The sequence below is a fragment of the Leptinotarsa decemlineata genome, unplaced genomic scaffold (genome assembly GCF_025532065.1).
Source record: "Leptinotarsa decemlineata unplaced genomic scaffold, Ldec_3_MD MMD2_tig00001064_RagTag_RagTag, whole genome shotgun sequence".
NCBI classification, from domain to species: Eukaryota; Metazoa; Arthropoda; class Insecta; order Coleoptera; family Chrysomelidae; genus Leptinotarsa; species Leptinotarsa decemlineata.
The window spans coordinates 9,994,325-10,020,019 of record NW_027412558.1 but is presented as its reverse complement, the minus strand read 5'-3'; the positions used below and the strand labels follow the sequence as shown (position 1 = coordinate 10,020,019).

Below are 25,695 nucleotides of genomic sequence, written 5' to 3'. Positions count from 1 at the left end.
GCGTCTGATTCAATAAAGTTTTTGTAGCTGTACAAATGAGCAGTATATACAAGAATTTCCAATTTACATACATTTCTCTTCTCGACAAAGTCATCACGCTCATTTGCTTCATTAAAATCAGACACCCGGTATTTGATAGGAACATATTCGAAAATTACTTTAAAACGTTCCACACTTAAGATCACGAATTTAATTTTGTATATTTTTTGACTACTGAAGAAATGGTTTCAGAATTATATTTCCTAATTTTGCCTAGGTGAAGATTTTATAGATACGACAAAAACCGCTTTCGGTACGAATATCAAAAGTGAACTTCTACTAGAAGATCCAACAGCTTCTCAGAATGCACGTCATTCACTTCCATGTTGCTAATGATAATTTTATTCGCCATGTATAGTGTATACTAGCGAGAAAAATTAGAAATTAGGTAAGTTTTGGAATAGTTTTCTCTAATTCTAATCATCCCCTATTGTTGAATGTCGAAGAAGCAGGCATACTTGCCTTGTCCCATGTATTTAATATCTCTATATACTATAGAACTAACCATAATTACGCAATTTCATTTCAAAATGGAATTGTAATCGCCTAATATAGTTACATGGGCTTATATTTATCATTTCGATAAATATTAATCGATGTTTCCATCTACAGATTGATACTGTATGATATCCGAGCTTAATGCGGATAAATAAATTATGTATATGTACAATACTGAACAGAAATGGATTTTGTCATCATGAAAAATCGGAATCATGTTTGGATTTATATTGCCCACAATGTCATTACCATTTGTATTACATTTGAATATAATGCCTAGCACTAGATATTTATTCATATGCTCATACAAGGTGCACCAGGAATGTTGAGGGCCAAATTATGCAACTGAAACATAGCCAACAGCTGAATGAACACAGTGTTAACCATCTTTCAATGAGGAAAACAAATTTCAATTGTTTGCTGTACTATACTTGCTCCTGATAACATTTATTGGATAGCTCCAGTTTTCAAAATTGTGTTTACGTAGTTTGAAAAACTAGAAATGAATTGGGTACAGTCTATAAGAAGTCAATCGAATACCCAAATGAAAGACTGATGTACCTCCCGCATTAAAATAATTGATTAGACCTCGTAATTATACCACGTGGTCCAAGCCAAAGAAACTGCCGACGTTCGGTAACTATTTAGTTCTTATGCCATTCGAATTGACTTTGTATACAGTGTCACCATTAAAGTGCGCACCATATGGGAAACTTTTTTTTCGAAAAGTTTCAATGAAGTTTAACTTCGGCACTTGTTTGTGCTTTAAATTTAACTTGAAATGATGCGACAGACTGCGATCCACTGACGTTCAGTGTTTGTCAAATTCAAGTTTTTTTTTTTTTTTTTTAATTGAAAAAGTGCATTTCTAGATCGAATTTAACAAAAATATACTTGAAAAAGTTGTGTCTACGGCAATTTTATATCCATATGCCAAGTTTTATGCAACTAGGATAAAATTAACGTTTTGCTTATTTTTGACACATATTCCCTTTATTTAAAAAACAAGTTCGGTTAATTGTCATCAATTCATGTATACATAACAAACTCATCATGGAGTTTATCTTTTCTGATACATTTTTACTTATACGGACATTTTGAAGAGAAATTATAAATTTACTATAAAAACATGAATGGTGCAATGTTTCAATCATTTGGCTATTTTCTTAAACAAACCTTTGATTTCGAAAAAGCAGAGGCAACTAAAAAAAAATGCAAATAATTTCGATAAAACTATTATTATTATTATTATACATTTTAAACAACAATAATATTATAGAAAATACAAATGGGTACAAAAAATTACTTATTGATCTAAATGAGGTTGTCAAACACTTATAGCCTACATTTCAGTATGTCGTCCTCCACGTTCAATACAAATTATGGTCCTTCTACTGATCTGTAACTGCTTTTTTAATAAATCGGGGATTTATATTTGCACAGCACTCGCGAATGGTATTTTCCAGATGTTGTATGTCAGTAAATGGTCTACTTCGGTACACTTTTTGTTTCAGATAATCCCACAAGAAAACGTCTAAAGGCGTCAAGTCGGGTGATCTAGGTGGCCAATAATGTTCCCAGTTACGTCCAATAACTTAGCCTCTGAACATTTATTGGAGGGACTGTTTTACAGCAACTGTGTGATGTATTGGTGCGCCATCAAGCTGATATCATAGGTCGTATTTAATATTTAAAGGCATATTATCTAAAACTTCACTAACCTCATTATTTAAAACGTTGAGATAACCGACGGATGATAAATTTTTCCTAAAGAAAAATGGCCCAATTATTTGGTCGTTGAGTATCCCACACCATACATTAGTTTTAAAGGAATACTGATTACCACATTCAACTGTGAAATTGGGATTTTCTTGGGCCCACCATTGGTAATTTTGAGAACTTACCTATCCATTTGAAGAGAACGTTGCCTCATCTGTCCATAAAATTTTATACGGAAACTTTACATTTTCTTCATTCTCTCCTTGAAACCAGAATGAAAACCTCAAACGGACATCAAAATCTCGTTCTTTTAATGTGTTAATATATTTTGGCTTGTAAGGCCAAAATTTATTCTTTAATACAATTTTTCTAAGATTTTCTCTCTTATAATCGGTATTTTTTATAATATCGGTTATGCTCGTTTACCCGTGTTCAATAACTTTTAAACAAATGTTAAGTTGTGCCTCCTCATCATATTTACTTGGAGTGTGCTTTTTCTTGAATTGATTTGATACGGATCCTGTTTCTCTGAACTTCGACATCATCCTTGACACAGTAGTATGTTGAACATTTTTTCCTGGATGCCGTTCATTTAAAATGTTAGCTACTTGCCGGTATGGTGTATTCTCACCACATATTAAAACAATTTCTATTCTTTCCTGAAGAGACAACATTATTGCAATAATAACTGTTAAAAAATTGACGAGTAAATCAACAACTTGACACTACCATAGCATGCATTTTATTTGTCAAGACCTACTTAAAAATTTTATTCAACGTGAATAAGCATCCTTACCGCCCTAGCTAGTGTTTATAAATAATCTGTATATACTGAATATTGAAATTTAAATGTAATTTCAAGTCTAGTAATTTTATTAATACTTATTGCAGTTTTTGAGTTATGTCTGCTTTTTCAAAATTGAAAGTACTGACGTTTGTTTAAGAAAATAGCTAAGTGATTGAAACTTTGCACCAGTCATGTTAAAATTTTTATAGCAAATTTTCAATTTCTCTCTAAAAATGTCCGTATGAGTAAAAATGTATCAGAAAAATTGAACGCAATGATGAGTGTGTTATGTATACATGAATTGATGACAATTAACCGAACTTGTTTTTTAAAATAAAGGGGATATCTTTCAAAAATGAGCAAAACGTTAACTTTATCCTAGTTGCATAAAACTTGGCATATGGATATAAAATTGCCGTAGACACAACTTTTTCAAGTAACTTTTTGTTAAATTCGATCTAGAAATGCACTTCTTCAATTTTTTTCAAGAAAAAAGTTTAATTTGACAAACACTGAACGTCAGTGGGTCGCAGTTGGCCGCATCATTTTAAGTTAAATTTAAAGCACAAACAAGTGCCGAAGTTAAACTTCATTGAAACTTTTCGAAAAAAAAGTTTCCCATATGGTGCGCACTTTAATGGTGACACTGTATATAGTATTCGTATATCCATGAAAAACTATCGGAATTACTTTCACAAAAAATGCGAATGGATGACTGAACGTGAATTGTTTCTGAATCAAATAGTCGTTATTATTAACAAACTTGAAACAGAAAACTATCTAAGAACATATGCTTTCACGATTAAAGAGAACAAAATCTGGGCTGGGTCAAAAGGATCTTATGGTAACAAAAGTTTCATCTGATACTGGGACAGACATCTTTAGTGGTGTAGGCGTCTTCGTCCTAGCTGTCAACACCAACACCTCTGAAGATGTCTGCCGAAGTAGCAGACGAAACGTTTGGTACTACAGGTACCTTTCGATCACTTTCTACAGCGTCTGAATTTTGTTCCGTCTACACCAAAAAACTATATGAATTTTAATTGCAATATTAAAACAATAGAAAATCTACTGCTTTTTGTCAGGTAAGATAAATATATTTGGGAAGAGCAGCAGTGGAAGCCAGTACGATTTTCCTGAACAAAAACTGTCGAGTCAAAAGGCAAGTGGAAGTAAATACAACAAAGCTGGTAGTGAAGAAAAATGTTTAAATTATAGAGGGCTACTACCCTTGATCTTTCCACAATGATCTGGGATGTTCCAGGATATTATGGATTGCTGTGAGCAGTGTTCTCGAATACTCTTCAATTTTTGAGAATGTTCTGAAAGTTCCACCTTTTTCATAGATGGAGAATAGAGGACCATCCCATAAAATATAGCTACCCCACAACAAATATTATCTCTCACACCATTCAACAATGATCTAGGATGTTGAACCGGGATTATCCCAAAGTTTCGTCGATAATCTCACAAGTATCGCATTCTTCTGTCACTATACATTTCCTGGAAAGTGACATTTGAAAGTAATAATTATTTATTCGAATATTCGTGGGTAATCTACTTTTCTGTTTCAATCAGCACACAAATTTCGGAACCCTGAACTATTCAGTTAGACCAAGATAGAAAGAATAAGTGACGATGAATTAAAAATACCAAAAGTCAGTTTCACCCTAGTTTCATCTATTAAAACTGAAATTTGTTTCCATCAAATTATGAACATTAACAAGATTTGATAGTGAAATTCTATAAGATAAAACTGAAAAAAGTATCTGTATAATATTAGGCAAGAGATATTTTAAATATTAAAATAAAACCCCACTATATTTCAACCTATTCCTATCTGGGAATACAAACACCGATTATATTGAAATTATCCTCCTTGAGCCTACTATTCAACAATTTCAGGCGTGGCAAAACGACTACGAATTATACAAGAATGTTTTACATATATAACACTCTGTAGAATAGCCGAGACAGTAAACAATGCAGCAAGGATTTAACTCCTTTATTTTTTCATCCGATAAACTGCCTTAAACGGTTTAAAACCGTCACGTGGATTATTTATTGAGGTTTTTCGTAAGATGAGTCGGTATTTGTTGGTTGACTCTCATATTTCACAGGTGTGTGATGAATCTGAATATTCCTCATACATATGTCACGGGTAATTTGAATATATTATTAGGGCTGAAAATTATGAATCAGATCGACTATTTTTCATCTACATATCGGCCTAACTCGTTTTGGATTAAGTAGAACTAATAATGTCTATCTGTAACGATGTCGCTATGACAAAGATTTAGGACTTCAATCTTCTCAAAAGTGTATTTGTTCAAAAAAAACTCTCATCACATTATATCACCTAACATTTTTTTGGAACAACGAATAGGTAAAAGGTATATCATTCAATAGGAAAAACAATAGTGTGGCTCACTCGTCGCTATCGAATTTATTTTTGGCGTATTACAGTAAACGAGTACCGATAATTTATTTTACCTTACTCATTTTATTGTTAAACTAACACTAATGATTGTATGAACATTTTTATAGTACAATTTATTATTGTATGATTCTTCTCTCAAATAAATTCAGGACGATTTTCCACAGTTACAGACATTTTCTTACGATGCCAAATTGAGCCAAAAGAATAATGCAAACTTGGATATATAAATTTTGTATGTTATGAATAATACGTTTGAGATCATGATATTATAAAACAACAATAAACATTATTTGGCGCTCCGGGGCGACTTCATTGATTCCAGTGACGCATTTGCTTGTAGTTCAGCTACAGGAAAACCCGGAAAAACCTGCAGGACTACATCATCTGAAGATCTTGATCTGCTAATGTTCTCTCTTTCATAAAACAAAATGTAGGGTGTCTCCAGAGGCTCCTATAAATTCAATACATCGCCAGAACACTTTGTGACACGACTATCGTCAAATGTAAACCAGTCCGTTTCGTCTTTGACCAAGGCGTAATAATGACCAGATTCAACGCCAGAACCACAGTGAACAATGACTGCATAAAGATTATAACAGTGGTCTGCTAGATTGAAGTATTCATCAATTTCGAACCTTCGTAAGAGTTTGCTTCCGTCAGGGGTTGAGTCATGTTGAAGATCATTAGTGTTTTTATTAGATTGAATGGTGCCTCAGCTATACTTGTTTTCTTATAACAGTCAGTTAGTTTGGCGCATGTTTGGCAATACAGTCGATCATCACCTGTAATAAATTCCATTTTCAGATGATTTAACAATAATCTTTGGACGGACTGGTTATTATTCATATTAGAAAACGCTAGTTGAAGTTTCAGAAATTCACATACGTTTTTGCTACCTCTTGAACATTTACTACAAAGTAAACAGGTGAGGATTTTTCCAGCAAAAGATTTACAAACACAAGACGAGATAGACTGTACGGAATCATTCAATCCAGAGCGGTTAGGGGTATTGATTCTGCTATTTTTTGCTCACGAAGAGTTTCAACAAGGACCCCAAGAATTCGGAACAATCATCTTGTTGTCCTAACGAGTATCTAGTGGACTTCAAAGACTCCAGGAAATCTGTTGGTGGGAAAGATGATACATTCTTACGAAACTGCAGCTGCATGTGGAAAATGAGTAAATTTCAAGAATGATTAACACACAGTTTTTCTTGATCTTATATTATAATTTCGTCGTTAACATACGGTTAAATCGAACACATGGCAGATCGTTTTCAATTGCTAATAAAGCTCTATACGAGTAATGAAAAAAATAAGAAGAATACACTTTTTGCTCTGTCGTGAAAAAATATTTTATATGAAAAGTGATAAATCTTTGCCACAATGATCAAAATTTAAATCAGATGTATCACTCTTCTGTCATAAGATAAAGAAATTGAACTAGCAAGTGAGTAACAGTTTACGTTCACTAAAACGATTATAATCCCAATTCTGAATGAAAAGGATAATCAAATTTTAAAGTATTTTTCAATCTGAACGACGATAAGTCGCGTCAATAAGGACATTAAGTTTAATAAAATGCGTTGAAATTTATCTTAATTGTTATTAGAATCAATTTAACGACGATAAAGAACCAATGAACCCTGTGCTGTGTTATACATTTTATATAAACTTTCAGAAATTAGAAAGCGATTTTGAAATACATGAAGAATATAGAATGACCTATAGTGTATCAGCTATAGTGATAATGATACTAGACTTGTCACTCAAGAGTAGAGAATATTGAATAGGAGAAGAATATTACACGAAGGAAAGCTGAATATTACTTCAGCACTTGATTAGCAATTAATGGAATATTATTGCAGTGGCAAAGTCTGAAATAGAAAAAGTAATTTAGAACGACTCTCAACAGAGAACCGATGAGAATATTGTAAATATGTCAAACCAGCAGTCAAAAGTTGTCGATTTAAAAGCTCTTTAAAATTCATTTTCTTATAAACTAAAAGCTTACAATTTTTTATGAAACACATACCTACTGTTTCAAATATGCATATCCTGAACACCTGCGGAGCAGATTATTATCAATACAGCGTTCTGGACTCTGATATCAGTAGATTACCCGTTTGTAGTAAAAGCCTACATACACAGAACGCGATTTTTCAATCGACAGTCGAACCTCAACTTTGCAACGGACCGCTTTGGGAATCCCATTCACAAATAATATTCGTGTTTTTAAATTTCTGTCAAACCCATAGATGGCGACTTCGCAGAATCATCACCAAAAGTTAGTGGTTGTCGTTTTTTCAATAACTCCCGTTGCACAGTGCTATCTGATTTAGATGTACTCTGAATGATGTCCAAAAACTACAACTACCGACGTAAACATAGCCAAAATTCACCACCACTGTTGGCGCAGTTTAAGCGCAATAAATACAAATTTTGGCGCCGAATAATTACTGAAGATGAAACTTGGACACACCAGCATACGTCCGAAACAAAATACAGTCCAAAGAGTGGACTGCAAAAGGGGAAACCAGCTCCAAAAAAACTAAAAACTTTTTTCGGCTGTGTTTTGGGATAGCCATGACGTTATTTCAATCGATTATCTTCAAAAAGAAAAGACCATTACAGGATGATACCACGCACCATTACTTGACTAGGTGAAGGCAGAACTTGTGAAAAAACAGAATTTGCAGAAAAAGAAGATTCTGTTTCATGCATGCCAAAAATCGTGTGACGGTGATTGATCTAAAAGAAGCTGTTCTGTGGCTGTTGATTTGTTATCATCTCGGTTTCTATGGGTTCGGTTATTCCTAGACAAGTAAATTTAGAAACACTGAAAGGATCTGACCTCACTAACTTTGAATTCTTGATACTCTATTACGGTCGTTTTAGTAGACAATCACACAATGATGGTATATAATAATCTGTCTTTGATCACGCAGTCTTTCCGTTAATTTCTACTGTTTTGTTGATCCCTGGATCAACGAGGATTTGAGATATATATTTTTCGAATGAGGAATGGACATGGCCCTCTATCGTAGCATGTAAACCTTCTGAAAATAGGGTGGAAATGTTAGGCCTGCCTTCAATAAAAAAGCGTGTGTGTCTTGGGACCCGCGACAAAAGTGATAACTTCTAATCTAAGTTGAACTATTTGATATTGCCACTTTTAACTTGAGACAAGCTTAGGTTGTTACTTTAATTTTATGTATATTAATATGATGATGTAAGGAAAGGTTATTTAAATTTTTTTATTGATTATTTTGTGTATGTACATTAGAGTGGGCCAAAAAAAATTTTAATTTTTTTTTAGCTATTATGAAAATATTGTTCAAGATGACGAAAAAAAATCCCGGTAAAGTTTCAGCCCTTAATATTAATATTAAGAGGTTGCTCATTGTGATTTTTGATTTCCCATTTAAACAACATTGGAATTTTTTTTATTATTTGGATTTTTGATGCACTCGAACGAATTAATGTCTCGTGAAAATCAATACATATTCTTGTAGGAAATTTAACGATCTACAAGAAAGGTCTGAGATGATTTTTTGCTAAGTTGACTCGTTTAAAAGTTATTCGAGGTCAAAATCCAACCTCAAATAGTTGAGGATAACTTTCACAATTTTTTATACTCTTTTACAAAATAATGACTCAAAAACATGAAATATCTTAGTTTTTGTAAACCTTATCGAGTTTTTTTGATAAAATAATAAAATTTTTACAAAATATCGATAATCACAGGAAAAATCGATATTCTCATACCTAATTAAAAAAACTCAGAACTGTACTTTACCTGAGTAACGACTTGAAATAATTAATCATTCTCTGAAAAATTAATGAGTGCTTTATTTGCACTTGACTACTAGCTAATATAAAATATTAAGAATCATGTTCCAATAATTTTTCAATTGTAACAAAAAAAATTATTTTTATTTTGCGATTGAAAAAGTGACAAGTTATAAAATAAACAGTTTTATTACAATTGAAAAATTATTGAAACATGATTCTTAATATTTTACATTAGCTAGTAGCTAAGTGCAAATAAAGCACTTGATAATTTTTCTTATTAAGTCGTTACTCAGGTAAAGTACAGTTCCGAGTTTTTTTTTAAATTAGGTATGAGAATATCAATTTTTCCTAATTATCAATATTTTGTAAAAATTTCATTATTTTATCAAAAAAAAATTCGAGAAGATTTACAAAAACTAAGATATGTCATGTTTTTGAGTCATTATAATAATAAATTTTAAACGAGTCAACTTAGTAAAACATCATCTCAGACCTTTCTTGTAGATCGTTAAATTTCCTACAAGAATATGTATTGATTTTCGACATTAATTCCTTTGAGTGCATCAAAAATTCAAACAATGAAAAAAAATACAATGTTATTTAAATGGGAAATTAAAAATCACAATGAGCGAGCGACCTCTTGATATTAATATTAAGGGCTGAACCTTTACCAGGTTTTTTTTTCGTTATCTTGAACAATATTTTCGTAGTAGCTAAAAAAAAATAAGTTTATTTTGGCCCACACTAATGTAAATACATATATTATAGCTACCATGAGCCAATTGTTACTTTAGTAGGATTAAATAATGATAATAATAATAATTTACATACACAAAATAAGTATCATTTTTAAGCCATGTTTCACATAATAACAGAATATTATTTGCTTGCTGGTTGGATTTTTATAATATTGTCAAGTCAGTATGTGTCTAACGCATACTAATCACTAAACGTCTGTCCGACGAGAGAGGAGGAGACTGCCTTCCGCTGACATTTGCGTGAGAGAAAGGGAAGTCATACAAACTGCCGTCGTTACGCGTTAGGTAACGAAACGGTTTACTCTCCCATAAGAAGTTATCGCTTCAAAAAGGTTTGTATCTGTGGCATTCCGTTTTGACAGTAAATGTGACTTCAGCGCCAGTAAATATTTTCGAGGTCTATAATAAATCAAACTAAAAGGAGCCTAACTCTGAGTTGAATGATATAAAATGAACTAACTCGTCTTAAATCGTAATTTTTGTCGCACCTCAATTATGCAGATGTCGAGTTAATTTCCAAACAAGAAAGAAAATTATAGACTGCAAAAGCTGCAAAATGCAGAGACGCGGATTCAACGGGTGTGTCTATCCGTTTCAAAAATATAAAGAGATGGGTTGGCTCTCAGTCAAACAAAGAAGAGCTTAGGTGTACACGCTGCCTTCTTCGTGAGTTAATTGCATGCAAAATTCCGTTACGGCTTTGTACTAATATTTTATTCAGCCAGCACTGACGATCACAATATAAACATAAGATAGACTATGTAGGCTCCCACCACAATTCGTGCTTATCGAACTTTGGGTCTTAAATTGAAAGAAAAATATTGAACTCCTGAGATCCTGTAAAAGACAAGCGGGGTTTAATTTGATGACACTCACACAGATAAAACCACTATTCTATTTTAGAATTTGGGAGTATTCTTGAATTTATCTTTTTCGCACCAAAAACTTTGAATAGTGAACCAAATGTAGGCAATGTTATCTATTTTGTTGTTCTTATTGAAAAAGAAAAATTGAATTTCAAACATAACTTAATTTGGAGTTTATTTTATTCTTTTTAGAATTGGTGTGACGTCACGCTATTGTTCGTACTCTTTTCAGCAGACCATTTCATTTGATACCGACCATCTCCATAATACGACAATTGAAGAGCCATACAGTAACATACAGCTGTTTCAACCTGTTGGCCATCGACAGTACCGAGAAGGTGGTCTTCGATTGAAGATAAGTTGTGGAAAATCAAGACGAGTAGGTACTTCATCAAAATTACTGCGTAAACATGGGCGAGACAAAAGTAGAACCAAGGTGGTTCCACTTATGTATCTAAAGACATTTCGGTTCCCCCCTCGCTTGTGTTCACGCAGTGAATTTGACTTAAGTATTCGTCCTGATGTTCCACAATGTTCCCGGTACTGACGATACCCAACCGGCTGAAACAGCTTATGGTCGGAGGAGTGCTCATCTATTTATCTTTCCTTTTTATTTTGCCAGCCCGACTTCTATATTGTGTCTTTCTAGAAATATATGTGGATTCGGTTTCCGATGGAATTCCTGGAGAGCTCTCTATATTGGTTAGTGTCACTATTTTTCGGGTTTGAAAGCCGTAGATTTTTGGAATTTCTTCCTGACGTTTCGCTAGCGTAAGTGGCTAGCTTCTTCAGAGGTTTATACGTCCTGGGTTAATATCCGGATATTGATCCAGGATGTATAAACCTCTGAAGAAGCTAGCCACTCGCGTCAGCGAAACGCCAGGAAGAAATTCCAAACATCCACGGCTTTCAAACCCGAAAAATAGTGACATTGAAAACGTCGGCCGCGAAAGCCTTAACCGATATCTATAGTGTTTTTAACAAATTGGTCAGTTTTAAAGGTTGCTAATATCACCAACGCTGTCGTAAGGAATTCAATTAAAAAACTTGGTCGACAATAATTTGTCTTCAATCAGACTCCCGCAAATGTGCTTGTCAAGTAATTTGCAACCCGCTTCATAATTGACCTCTAGGGTAAAAGTCTATTCATAATGGTGAATACTACTTTACCACAGAGAATTATCACACGAATAATGAGGCTCAACATCAAGAATGCCTTCAGTCCTGATGACGTAGGTACTTAGTTTTCTGTGCGGTATTCAACATGGTCCTTCGGTAGCCGGGCGATTCGACGTGGGTGCTTTGTTCACTCAGTCAATCGGCCGATGTGTGAGTCGCTGGTTCAAGCCCCAGGCTGAACGCTCGATTTTGACTTGCTATCGTCCAACCTGAGCATTCATTCAACTCGAAATACTTCATCAACTGAATAGTTCATGACTGTTACTGGAAAAGGCTATGCAAATAGCTATGCAAAAAAGAGTTGACTAAATGAACCTGTTTATATTGCGAGAATCATTTTGATGAAAATTCATCACGTTTATTTCAAAGTTACAATAAAACAAATGCATTTATACAAAATAATGAATACGGTGGACGAAACTTTAGTTATTAGCTGAACATACCAATACATTCGAATTTATAGTTTCACTTTCATTTCTGATTACTGCAAAAACGCTTTCAACTATTGAATTTGAAAAAAACCTCCACCTTATTCTTACTGAAGTATTCCATAAACATGGTCATGACTAAGTAAATTATTTATGTTCACCTCAGTGAAGCTTTCCTGGTTCGAACACAGTTCAGACCTGGTTCAGTTACTTTACCGATAATCGCACATATCTCGTGACGTCACACGAGCTTTCCACAAAGGCGTAGTTCCAAAGTCGCGTATCTTGATAACTTTAACTTGGAAACAGTTCAATCTTATGTCACATAGTTAAAAAACTCGAAGAGTCCAACACCCATATCATCAACAGACTCTTCAGGTTCTTCTTCCTTCTTATTTTTCTCCTTGGCAGGCTCAGCAGCGGCTTCTGCCAGCTGGAGCTGCAGCACCTCCTGCCGAGGGTGCACTTCCTACTCCAGACCCAATGTTGGTTATCAGTTCCCTGACGTTGATTTCTTCTTGCGCTTTCACAAAAAGACCAGGACAGTATGGTTCTACGTAAACATAGGCTGCTTTTAGGATGGTCTGGATTTCACCAGTTACGGCAATATCATCATCAACCAAAATTAGGGCTGGGTAGTTCGGCGTTCATTTTTCTAATGTAATCAAATGCAATCAAATTGAAATTTTTGCCATTGTACTCTGGATGACAAGCATTATCAGAATGAAATTCAATACTATGAAAACCTAGGCATCAACTTTCTCTAAAAAAGTGGATTTGATAGGACCGTACATGATGATATCAGGGCACACAATTCCGGTAGCTGCGATTGTGATCGATATAGCTTCACCAGCCTATTGTTATGTACACATTGTTGTACCCTCAACGCATCAACTACTATCAGCTTTCTATGAATAAATCTCGTCATCGCCACACACCGAACGTGTATATTAAGTAACTGAGTATATAAGATAATACCCGTAAACCTCATCCGAACACTGCAAACACATTTTGAACGAATATCGCTGAAAGCTCATGAGCCAAGCCGACTTTCATATCCGTATCGATTTTGTATTAATAATAATGAGGTTAGGTTGCTCCATTTCCATAAATTAAAACGGAAACGTCCACATTCTAGCGCCTGGAAGTCCCGAAAAGTGTCTGCGACATTATCCAGATGTGCCCGACATTTTCATCATCACGCACGTTAATTTGTCAACGGATGGATGTACATATAAAAAGGCTGTTTATAATAAAAGTGTCCTAATAAATGTCGTTTAAAACAGTTTGTACGGTGTTTTTTCGGTTCAAGAGGAATGAAAATAAACAAATTTGGTGTTACCGTAAATTGTTAGGGTTGAGGATTTTATTGTTGCGCTGCTTTGTTTTGGGTGTAAATTTATGACCAGCAGTGGCAGTGCTTCAGAATTATTGAGTTTGCCAAAGGTTCCAATTACGAAAATGAATGTCTAAATATTTGGTAAATTCATTTAACTTTGGTATATTTTTCTCAGAAGGGCTAATATTTTTGCTGAAATACTTGCAAACCATCATCTTCATTAAGATCATCAAAGAATTGGATCTCTATACGCACAGGTAATGGAAAGCCCAATCCCAGAGAGTATGTATCCAGCATTGCAGATGTCAGTCAAGATCATCCAAGACCGGTTGATTACTCCAAATCACATCAAGCAGAGCTGTTATTTGTGCTAGAAAACTTGCAAATCGTCATTATCTTCACCTTAAATCGTCAAAGAATTGAATCTCTATATGTAGAGGTAATGGAAAGCCCAATCCAACATTGCAGATGTCAGTCAAGATCATCCAAGACCTATTGAATACTCTTGATCAGATCAAGCAGAGCTATTATTTCTGCTATAATATTTGCAAATCGTCATTATCTTCACCTTAAATCATCAAAGCAATGAATCTCTATACGTAATCTATGCTGGATTTTTCTGAAATATATTGTTCAAGAAATCTACGGGTATATGTCACAATTGTCACATACATGTAAGAATGTCAGAATAATATTTCCAGAAAAAAACTTTTCCTTGGATAAAAAAATAGGTGCAGCCACTGACGACCGGTGTTGAAAGTGTTAAAGGAAGTATGTTAGCATATCGTTCCAAGGAAATCGAGGGAATAATAAAACACATTGCTTACCATAAAATAAATTCCGAATTGTCTTCCCGTCGAATAAAACTTCAGTCGGATCATGCTGTACATGACATTACTGAGATGATTTCTCTGATGAAAATTAGGTCACAAGATGAGAACATACCCACTCAAACTCATGTGATAATGAAGCGCGGAATAAAGATACGAATCGTGTAATACACACAATCACAGCATTGTAACCATGTTTACCTTACCTTGAAATTAGTTTTTGAAGACTTACCGCAGGAGATATTTTCATTGCATATGAGAATGTCATCAACGATTTAAAATTACATATATTAATGGATTAATGGCTAACGTAACAGTTTGAGAATGTCAATCACCAAGCAGAGTATTTCCCAAAGATTGATTTCGGGACAAATAGCTTTTTGAAAAAAGCTCATACCTGAATAAACTATTTTCACGATTTGGTACCACTTTACATGGTTGCGTTCGCAGACGACATGAATTTCAGCGCAAGGGAGCATAACACAACAACCCTAATTGATGAACCCAAAACAGCCACGCTCACCATCAATGGAATAAAACCAGATATCTTCTTCAATGATGTAGTATTCGTGGTGAGGACAATCCCAGCATTTTATCCGTTGCTTCGTTGCCTCTGATGTCTACAGCAGTAGTAGACAAAACGTCAAGCATACAAATCTACTGATCAAGGTCAGTAGACCAGAAAAATACCTTTGATGCAGATGCATGAAAAACATCTTCAGATACTAATGCTAACCTGCTGTATAGAATTAGCTTAGCAACAACTACACCATTAATTATTGTATGGAGAGATTGGTGAAAATCAACCTAACATATACATGGATAAAAAACATCAGTTGCCGAGTGGCTCTAGAAGCACTTGGATCTCACCGAGGAACATACAAGTTGACAAAAGTTGAACTGACAAAAAAAATCTTGCTACGTTACCTTGAGGATAGAGAAAGGTAAAGGTAAATATACCGATGAAAAAACTCTGATTACATCCACAAAACACAATTTTTGTTTCATATTATCAACTTATATAAACAACAAAATTATATAACACAATTGGAATCTGGCATAGATGGTGAACGATTATCATGAAGTAAAATGGTTATGAATCTATACCAAATTGAATTTTATGCCTCAGAAGTATATTCTCACCAGACCTAAAGCCGTTCCAATGATGATGAAATGAAGGGAATGAATGAAGAGATTGAAGTGTAAAAAGGCGAATTAAAGACCTCAACTTCCATGGTAAATAGATGTGATTTGTTCTTGGTGACCCATGAAACTAAGAAATTCTCTTTGGAGAATGACAACCTTAATATTCTTCTGAATCATAGCAGATCTCCTTATGATAGGTATAACCTTCGAAAGTTATTTCAAGTTTTCAGGTACGAATAACCATTAAACATTAACCACAACTTTCAATGTTAGAAAAGAGCTTCGAAATAAGAACGGAACCATAATATACCCCATTTATCCTAAATAATTTCCATTCTAATTTTTAGCGAACCGTAACAGACTTACCAATTTATCTCTGGTTTGATATTTGGCCATACTGAGTTGGAAGCTACGAACTCATATGAAGGGGGCCGTTGCTAGTGATTTCATAGGAAGACAACCTGTCTTGCCACCGCTTTAGGTTTAATGATACAATCCTCAATTGCTTGAACTACCAGAAAAGTTTCAGATTTTCTTGCAAAATTTACCAAGACTGGTCCATTCCAGGATATTTCTACACTGTTAAAAATTTCTATGCTAATTTTACAAAAAATGCTTTGGAAGTTTTAACGCATAACATTTTTTTAAATAATAGAATCGCATTTTGTAAATTTACTACACGATTTATTTCAACTCAATTTAGAAAAATTACAAAAATTTTTGAATTTTTAGTAAACTTACACCTGACGTTTGTATTGTTTTATTACAATACAAACTATGTATTTTTGTGAAGCGAATTTGGATGTTGCATTGTAAATTTACTACCGAAATCAGTTCAACTTTGTTTTAGAAAATTACAATATATTTGTTGTATTTTTTGGAAACATTTGGTGGACAATTGTTTTGTATTAATACAACACAATCTTTGTGAATTTGTTAAACAAATTTCGAAAAAGTTGATTTGTAATTTCAAGAAAATGCATTGCAAATTTACTACGCATTCAGTCAAACACACTTTTAGAAAATTACAAAAAATTTGTTGCTTTTATGTAAACATATAATGGGAGTTTGTTTCCTATTATTACAACACAATATATGTGAATTTGTTAAGCAAATTCGGTGAAAATTGATTTGTAATTTTAAAATACTGCATCCCAAATTTACTACGCATGCAATTCAACTTACTTTTGAAAATTTATAAAACATCGGTTGCATTTTTAGTGAATATATATGGAACGTTTGTTTCATAATATCACAATACAAACTTTGTAATTTTGTTAAACAAATTCAGTGGAAAAATTGTAATTTTAAAATGGTGCATTGCGAATTCACTAAATATGAGCACTGTGATTTTCTAAAATATTTTTTTTTGAATTCTCTATTGATTTACAAATAAAGCATATTATTGTACTGCAGATCTTATAATAGTGCTCTAATTGAAGATCTTGAACAATTTAATTGGAGATGTTTATTAATACTGGATACATCCAAAGTTTCAACTTGGCAATATAATATTGCAAATAATTTAGTTGTTGAATGAGAAGTGTGATTTATAGGCTTCTTATCAAGGTACCAAACAATAATTTATCATTTTCTTGATCAACAAAATAGTTTATTAAATAAAATAATTTAAAAATTAACAAATGGAATTTTATTCAATGTAGGATAATTAGTCTACATTATATAAATAAAACTTATACTTGAGTATATCAAATTATAATTCAAACTTAACGTAATATACATTAGGAACAAAGTAAAAATTAGGGTAAGTGAGTAATGCAGTCAAATAGTTATAATAAACATAGTAAAAAATTGAAGATTATAACGAGTATTATACAAAATAGAAATCACATCATATTAATGAATGATAATTATGTAGTATGTCTGTATAACATAGAAAGTACATAATTATGTTAAAATAACAATTTATTGCGATTCATCAGCAATATATGGATCGATTGCATTTATCAGCTTGCTGACTTTAAGTTGAATATTGGTTGCTTTTCTTTTTTCGTCCCACTTTGTACGTTTGAGAGGACAAATTTCCAACAAGAATCTGAAATTTAAAGTCATTTACAAATTAATCGGAAGCAAAAGATTAAAAAAAATTGAATAATATAAATTATCCTGAGACAAAATTAGCATGATTCATTTTCGCAAGAAATATGTACAAACAAATTATGAATCGCTTAAGATTGGAAATTTCAATTATTCAGATAGCGAAAATGATTATCTATAAAATAAATTGTCAACAGTAAGATCTATATTACTGGAGTTTTTTCCCAACACCAAATCGTTATTTTTAATACCTCGACACGTGTTTCGATCACCAAGTGATCATCTTCAAAGAGGAAGATTAAAACTCATTTTTAATCTTCCTCTTTGAAGATGATCACTTGGTGATCCAAACACGTGTCGAGGTGTTAAAAATAATGATTTGGTGTTGGGAAAAAACTCTAGTAATATTCATTACTACACCAAAGGTTCCAAACAGTGCATCATAAGAACAGTAAGATCATTAAAATTGGCGCTCCAGGGCGATGTCTTTTAAATGTAGAGTTTAATTAATGGAAAAATGAAAAATAAAACTGATTACAAACTTTTGAAATTGTTTACAAAAGAGAGTATTGGAATGATCAAAAATCTAGAGAATAGCACAGTTTTTAACACTCACCGTTGAATTGCTTCAAGTATTCCCCCATTTCATGGGGAATATGCGAAGCCAAAAGCGTAGTAGCATAGGAATCTAGCCAATATTCAATCAAGAGAAGACGGAGCATGTATTTTTATTTCTTTATCAAATACCACCTGTATACATTTCAACTGTCATGTAAATCTTTTCCTAAAAAAAATATTTGATTAACATATATAAAATATTTCAAACTATCATTATTTTTTATTTTTAATCAAATGAATTCAACTTCTTCATATACAAATTATTTCTGGAAATAGGTAAATTTTCTGAAATATCAAGTACAATAATTTTGAATTTCATTACTTAGTACTTCCATTGTCTAATATGATATAAAATGATTTGAAATCCCTGAAAGAACGAATAAAAATGAAAATTAAAATGTATAGATGAAAATAACTATTATATTAAGCAAAAAACCCTGAAAGCAGATTACAATAAAAAATTTAAGCAAAAAATTGAAAATTGAAAAAATAAAAATTAAAAGATATCAAGCCAAGTCACTTCACGAAGTTTTGATTGTTAGTATCAACAGTCGTCTTTGGGTTATGACTCATCAGCCGAAATCGATTGTGGATACTGACATTCGAAACGTCGTGAAGTAACTTGGCTTGAAATCTTTGAATTTTTCATTTCATTTTGATGGTTCAATTTCAAATTGTTCCTTGTATTTTATTTTATTGTAATTCCATTCCAGGATTTTTTTACTTAATATAATTGTTATTTTCAGCTATTTATTTTCATTTTCATTTTTATTTGTTCTTTCAGGAATTTCAAATCGTTTTATATCATATTAGACAGTGGAAGTCCGAACTGATGAAATTCACACTGAAACATTGTGAAACACCTTCAAACATACTTTAATTTTGATAAAACTTACTCGATATTGAAAAGGAACTAACTATATAGAAATATGCAATTGTTACGCATCTCTTACCATCAATACGGGACTTGAAACAGGTACTTTTTCGAGTAACTCATCAGTTAATTCCTCCTGCCCAGAAAATTAATCAATAGTATAGTATTTGTAACATAAGTTAGTAAACTCACGTTAAAATTAAAAACTGATGGATACCATAAAAATCTGAAACATATTATTAAATAATTATATGGCATGACTTTATTTCTGAAAGATCTTGAAGAGTTTTATATTTTATTGATTCAAATGTTTACCAACTATTGATTATAAACGATACTTTACTTGAGCAAAAGGTTCACACGCACTATTCACGGGAAAACAAAAGAGACGGTTTCAATTCACAGAAATCAAATAAATGTAATTCTTCAAGTAATGCTAACTACTTCGACTCATATGTGTCTGGATCCTTCCTCTCTTGGCACTGTTACACTTGACACTGAATATGTTATAATATATACCTACTCCTGTACTCCTAAAATTTAAAAAAAGTGTCTAGACAATTTCTAGCGGGGCTGGACGCCTAACCGCCAAAACAAAACAGTATTGACACCCAATCGATTTGAAATATTAATTGGGCCTACAACGATTTTTTCAGGATATGTGTTCAGTGAATAATTACCCTGAGTATAATAACACTGATGATAATGATAGAAATGATTATTGATTGTTATTTAATTATTATGGTTATAAATGATTTTATGAAAAACATTTCAGAAGGAACATTTTAAAATTATGTGTTTATACATGAAATTATAGTGTAACATTTTCAACTATTCATTGAGAAATTCACACTTTGAAGTTTATAAAGTGATTTTTTGGTACCATGTCCGACTTTACGAATGCTGAAGTGGCTGAGACGGTTTTTGGCTTCATAGAAAAGTCGAATAACATCCCCAAATTTAATCGAAAATCCTCTTCACAGATAAGCCTCAGATAAGCCTAATTTTTCAAGAAATGGGGATAACTCACATGCGATATCACAAATTCATTTCTAAAACAGATTCTCTTCTAAAATATGGGTAGGCATACTTGAGCATTACGTTTGAATGGAGATGCTTGCCAAAATTTTTTACAATGCGAGCTATTCCAGCTTATAGAAGATATTTCCATTGGCGTCCGAAGTCACTCTTAGTTTATGCACGATGGAGCCTCTGCTCATTTTAGTGTGATAGTAAGAAATGTCTCGGACGTAGTATTTGAAAAATTTTAATGACTTCATAGTAATTCCAGTTGAAAAAAATATTTTATCAATTAACAAAAAATTACACTGAATTAATTTACAAATGATATTTGAAAATTTCGAAAAAGTTTTATGAAAAAATTAATAACGGTTCAAGTATAATTACAATAAGTGTAGGAAAAATTGAAATTTTTGGCCAAATTACAAAGCACTATATTATTTGCAAACAAAAGTTGTTAAAATACTGGAAGTGTTTGTGAAATTTTGATTACTTCATAGTTATTCCAGTTAAAAAAATATTTTATTAATTCACAAAAAACTTAAGTGATTTAATTTGCAAATGATATTTGTACATTTCGAAAACTTTTCATGAAAAATTCGATAACGGTTCACTATAATTACAATACGTGTGAGAAAAATGAAAATTATTGACTAAATTACAAAGCACTTTATAATTTGCAAACAAAAGTTGTTGAAATACTGAAAGTATTTGTAAAATTTTGATGACTTCATAGATATTCCAGTAATAAAAATATTTTTTCAATTCACAAAAAATTTAAGTGATCTAATTTGCAAATAACATTCGTACGTTTCGAAAACTTTTTATGAAAAATTTAATAACGGTTCAGTATAATTACAATACGTCTGAGGAAAATGAAAACTATTGGCCCAGTTACAAAGCACTATATAATTTCTAAACGAAAATTTCAAAAATCATAAATGTTTTTGTAAAATTCTTATGACTTCATTTTAATTCTAGTTCCAACTTTTTTTATAATTTTACAAAAAATTAAAGTGAATCGATTCACAAATAATATTTGTAAATTCAAAAAAAATTCTTTAGGAACTGACTTACGGTTTGGTAAAATTACAATAAGTTTAGGGTTATTTGATGATGATTGTAAAATCACGACTCAGTTGACTGGGATTCCAAATATTTTTTGGTAAATTACTCAAATCGTATTGAATATTGTATTGGCAACACACTGATTTGTAATTTAACTGATCATTTGTTTTGTAATACATTTGTAATTTTACAGACATTTTTAACAGTGATAGGTACAGCTTCGAAGAATATATCAAAATAATTGTTAGCATTGATACTCGCCTATTTATACCGGTCACTGTCGTCTAAATCATCATCTGGAGAGACTTGGACTGTAGAAAGACAGTGAGTACCACCTTTGGAAGACGAAAAACAGCAAAGCACAGAGTTGATGCCTACTCCATCAACGACCGAATTTTGGTGTTTGACTTTTTTAAGAAAATGTATGTGTTCGGTCGAGTTGAATTGGTGTGAGTTCAAGCAGATTGTAAAATATAGAATTTCTAATCACCACCCACTGTATTTGTATTCTAGATGGAATGTTGTAATATCTTTCCAGACGGTATTATCAAACTGAATGGGGTTTACTTCAAAGAAAGATTGGTTTTTGAAAAAAAGGTTGTGACTTCATACTTCTCAGTCTTTAGGCAAAAAATGTGGGAAACTTCTGAAGGAAGGAAGGAAGCAATGAAGTTCAGAAGAAAATCTTCAGAAAGGTGCGTAGATCATGCATAGAAGTTACTTCAAAATACATACTGGAAGAAAGAGCCCTTCCAAAATGGTACCATGAACTGACGACATTACAGACGTAAGTTGGGTAAATGTAATTTTTATCACTGTGTAGAGAGGGAATCAACTCTTTCTTTGAGAATATACATACTACCACAGAAGATTGTGTGGTCGTGGACGAATAGCAAACATACAATTCTTTGTTCAAAAACTGTGGCAATAAATTATGTAGATATTCACCAATACCTCCTCGTGAAGCGTGAAACAAAATTATTTTATCCACAATGAATTCCAATTATTAATTCAATAACACTCAACTCGTTTGACGACCCATAACGTTGGTTCTACAGACAATTTGTACGCCGCAATAAAAACGTCTTCGACATATTTTTCCACATCCGAACAATTGAGTTGTCAATCTTCATTTTTGAAATACTTCAACTATCGAACTGAGGAGAAACAACAACGAATATTCATCGCATGACCCCGATGCGGGAATATGAGACGATAAGAGACAGTAGAATTGGCTTTCAATGACACGATGCCACAATTGGCCTTCCACGTTTCAGATGTGGCTCTGTTCCAAGAGGATGAATTATGAATATTAAGTGAAGAAGTTGGCAAATGGAATAAACTTGTCGGGAATATTTGAAATTTCAGATGTTGCGCCGATAAAATTGCAATTTCGACTATATCTTCGATATGTGAAATTCAATTCTCTCGTAGAATGCTTCGAGAAAAATTGAATACTTCACTAAAAATAGCAATTCGGTAAACCATGAAATGCATAAATCGAGTGGCATCTTGGGATTTTTCAGATTGAACGGAAAGTTCTCTCTAGACGCTAAGAAAAATAAGAGGAATGAAAGAAGGAGTTGAGAAAGAAATGCTTTCTTGTTATTCAATAGAGAGCGATGTTGATAAAATGAAAATTTTTCCCTTCAAATTGAACAAGTGTCCCATATCGAAATAAAAAGTAATGCTCCAAACAAAATTGACAAGAAGTGTGGGTTTATTGAAATTGGTAACACGTGTGCACCTTTGTAATCGTGCTAGTGTAGGGATGTCTACAGTATGTTGTATTGTATTGGTGCCCGCGTAGGAATGTCTGCAGTATGCTGTATTGTATTCGTGCCAGTGTAGGGATGTCTGCAGTACGCTGTATTGTATTCGTGCCAGCGTAGGGATATCTGCAGTACGCTGTATTGTATTCGTGCCAGCGTAGGGATATCTGAAGTATGCTGTATTGTATTTGTGCCAGTGTTGGGATTTCTGCAGTACGCTGTATTGTATTCGTGCCAGCGTGAGGATATCTGCAGTATGCTGTATTGTATTTGTGCCAGTGTTGGGATTTCTGCAGTATGCTGTATTGTATTCGTGCCAGTGTAGGGATTTTTGCATTAATCTGTATAATGTCCGCTATGAGTAGACCCACTGTGATTCGAAAGTGCATATAGATTATAAAGACAAGGAGTCACATTGTCTGCTGCATAATTGTTCATGTCTAATCCATCTAGAGGAAATTAGATGGCAACATTTAACTTGTCCCAAAATCTTTCTGTTTAACTCTCTACTTCTCTTCAATAAATAAGGAGTCGGAAACTTCCAAAAAAAACGAAATGAAAAAATTGTAAAATCAATAAAAAAAATTCACAAAAATATGTGACCAAGCACAAATCCGAACAATCAATCAATGAGATTAGAATCAAACATGTTTGAGTATAGGAACACTGAATAACAGTAAAATTGCTATTTCTCAATAATGGTGAACACCTTACATAACAGAATATATTACACTACACAGAGTAACATGAAAAAACATTAATATGAATTTTCAAAAACAGAAATGGTTCTAAATTTCAAGGCAGATCCCAGAAAATAGCACAAAAGCCAATCTTCCACGAAAATTCAACAGTGGAAAAGACCAATCTGCTCCGTTAGAATGACAGTAGATTTTATTTCACGCTTGAGGATACAGTTTTTCAATAACGTGTTGAGTTGATTTTCGACTTTTCTGGTACCAAGTGTTGATTGACGACTAATAATTTTAGCAGAGTTAAGGTACAAACTTACTAAAAATTAAACGTTATAAAAGATATTTTACCAACAATTAAATGATCTTGTAAGAAACTAATGAACAATTTTCATATTAGAACACAGAGGGGAAGTATACACTTTTATTCAGTCATTCAGTAAATTTTCCGAATCCTTAGATCTATCAATTTCCCAGCTTTCCAAAAGATTGAATTTCAAATCATTCTCTTCCAAATATTACACTTCATAGTCTTGGTTCAACTCGTGTCCTTCTGCTATAAGGTGGTTTGCAAATGTGAAATTGGTCTTCACATTCCGGAAACTTCTCCTATGTTCTTTTAGTCTTTGGGAAAAGTTTATGCCTGGTTGACCAATATAAAGTTTTGGACAGAATCCCAAGTCAACTTATATACTCCTGATCTATCAGAAAGTCGAGTTTGATCTCTATTGTTTTTAATTTGGTTAATTTGTTTTCCTGTAAGCCACGTACTAGTCTTTCTTCTTCAAAAAACAAAAGATGTTATTGCTGGCTTAATCAATGACATTCATTACCGTTTCTTGAAGTGTAATACAACTGGTAGATAGTTTGTTTTCATAGTTTTTTTGGAGTCAATAATATCTACCCTGTTGACAGCAATTTGTTTGATAATAATAACAAGCGTCAGACAGTATTGTGACGCCCAAAGTTGCTATCGTATAGCGATACACTAGTCGCGGTTTTGTAAACCTCCAAACCTCATATTGAATTGTGTTTTTTAATACGTTATAAGGTATTTTCATCTAGTATCGGTTAGTTCTATCATATGTTTGATAAAATTCAGTTCTCTATCTGAAAAAATATGTAAGGGAGATTACAAAATCTATTGATCATCGATAAACACGGTCAAATGAAATAAAAAGTTCGCAAAAGAGGTTGTTCTTCAATGTTCTCATTGAATGGTTCTCCTGAATCCCTCGAATGCGGAATGAAATATAGTATAGACCCCAACAAGTTGCTCGGAAAGATCACCTCTCATTTCTCACACCCCACCAAATGTTCTTCTAAAAACTCTACCATTTCCAGAAAATAAAACTGATAAAGCACCTAACTTATTTCCTTTAGTATAAATGATAACAATAACAAATGGAGGTAGCATCAAAGAAAAAATCCGTGAGAAACGTGCCACGTCCGTACGAAAGAGATAGATAAAAATCTTAGAGGTATCTCGGAGACATTTTTCAGACAAATTTGACGTCCTGTTTCACGCTCGTTTGCCGTATACCTGCAATTTTACGACTCCGGTCATTCATCATTTTTCATAATGGTCTGGTCTCGCGTTTAGTGTAATGCCATATAGAAGACTCGATTAATTAAAAGATAATTACGTTCGAGAAAAATTGCCTGGTATGTACTCTATACGATTGCATATAGACGAGACGTTCGTAAAGTATCGTTTTGTAAATTGTGGGATGTTAGATTGTGATTATTCCCAAGTGAAAAAACTGTTCAGTT

At 33.0% G+C, this 25,695-nt stretch overlaps 2 protein-coding genes and 1 pseudogene across 4 annotated transcripts in view; 1 reads left to right on the top strand and 2 right to left on the bottom strand.

Moving 5' to 3' along the window:
* Positions 1-25,695, bottom strand: part of LOC111503577 (rho guanine nucleotide exchange factor 10) — a 432,407-nt gene that overhangs the window by 332,048 nt on the left and 74,664 nt on the right. The window lies entirely within an intron of this gene.
* LOC141482425 (uncharacterized) overlaps positions 1-25,695 on the top strand; it is a 391,773-nt gene that overhangs the window by 319,785 nt on the left and 46,293 nt on the right. The window lies entirely within an intron of this gene.
* LOC141482454 (large ribosomal subunit protein P1-like) lies at positions 12,211-18,525 on the bottom strand (annotated as a pseudogene).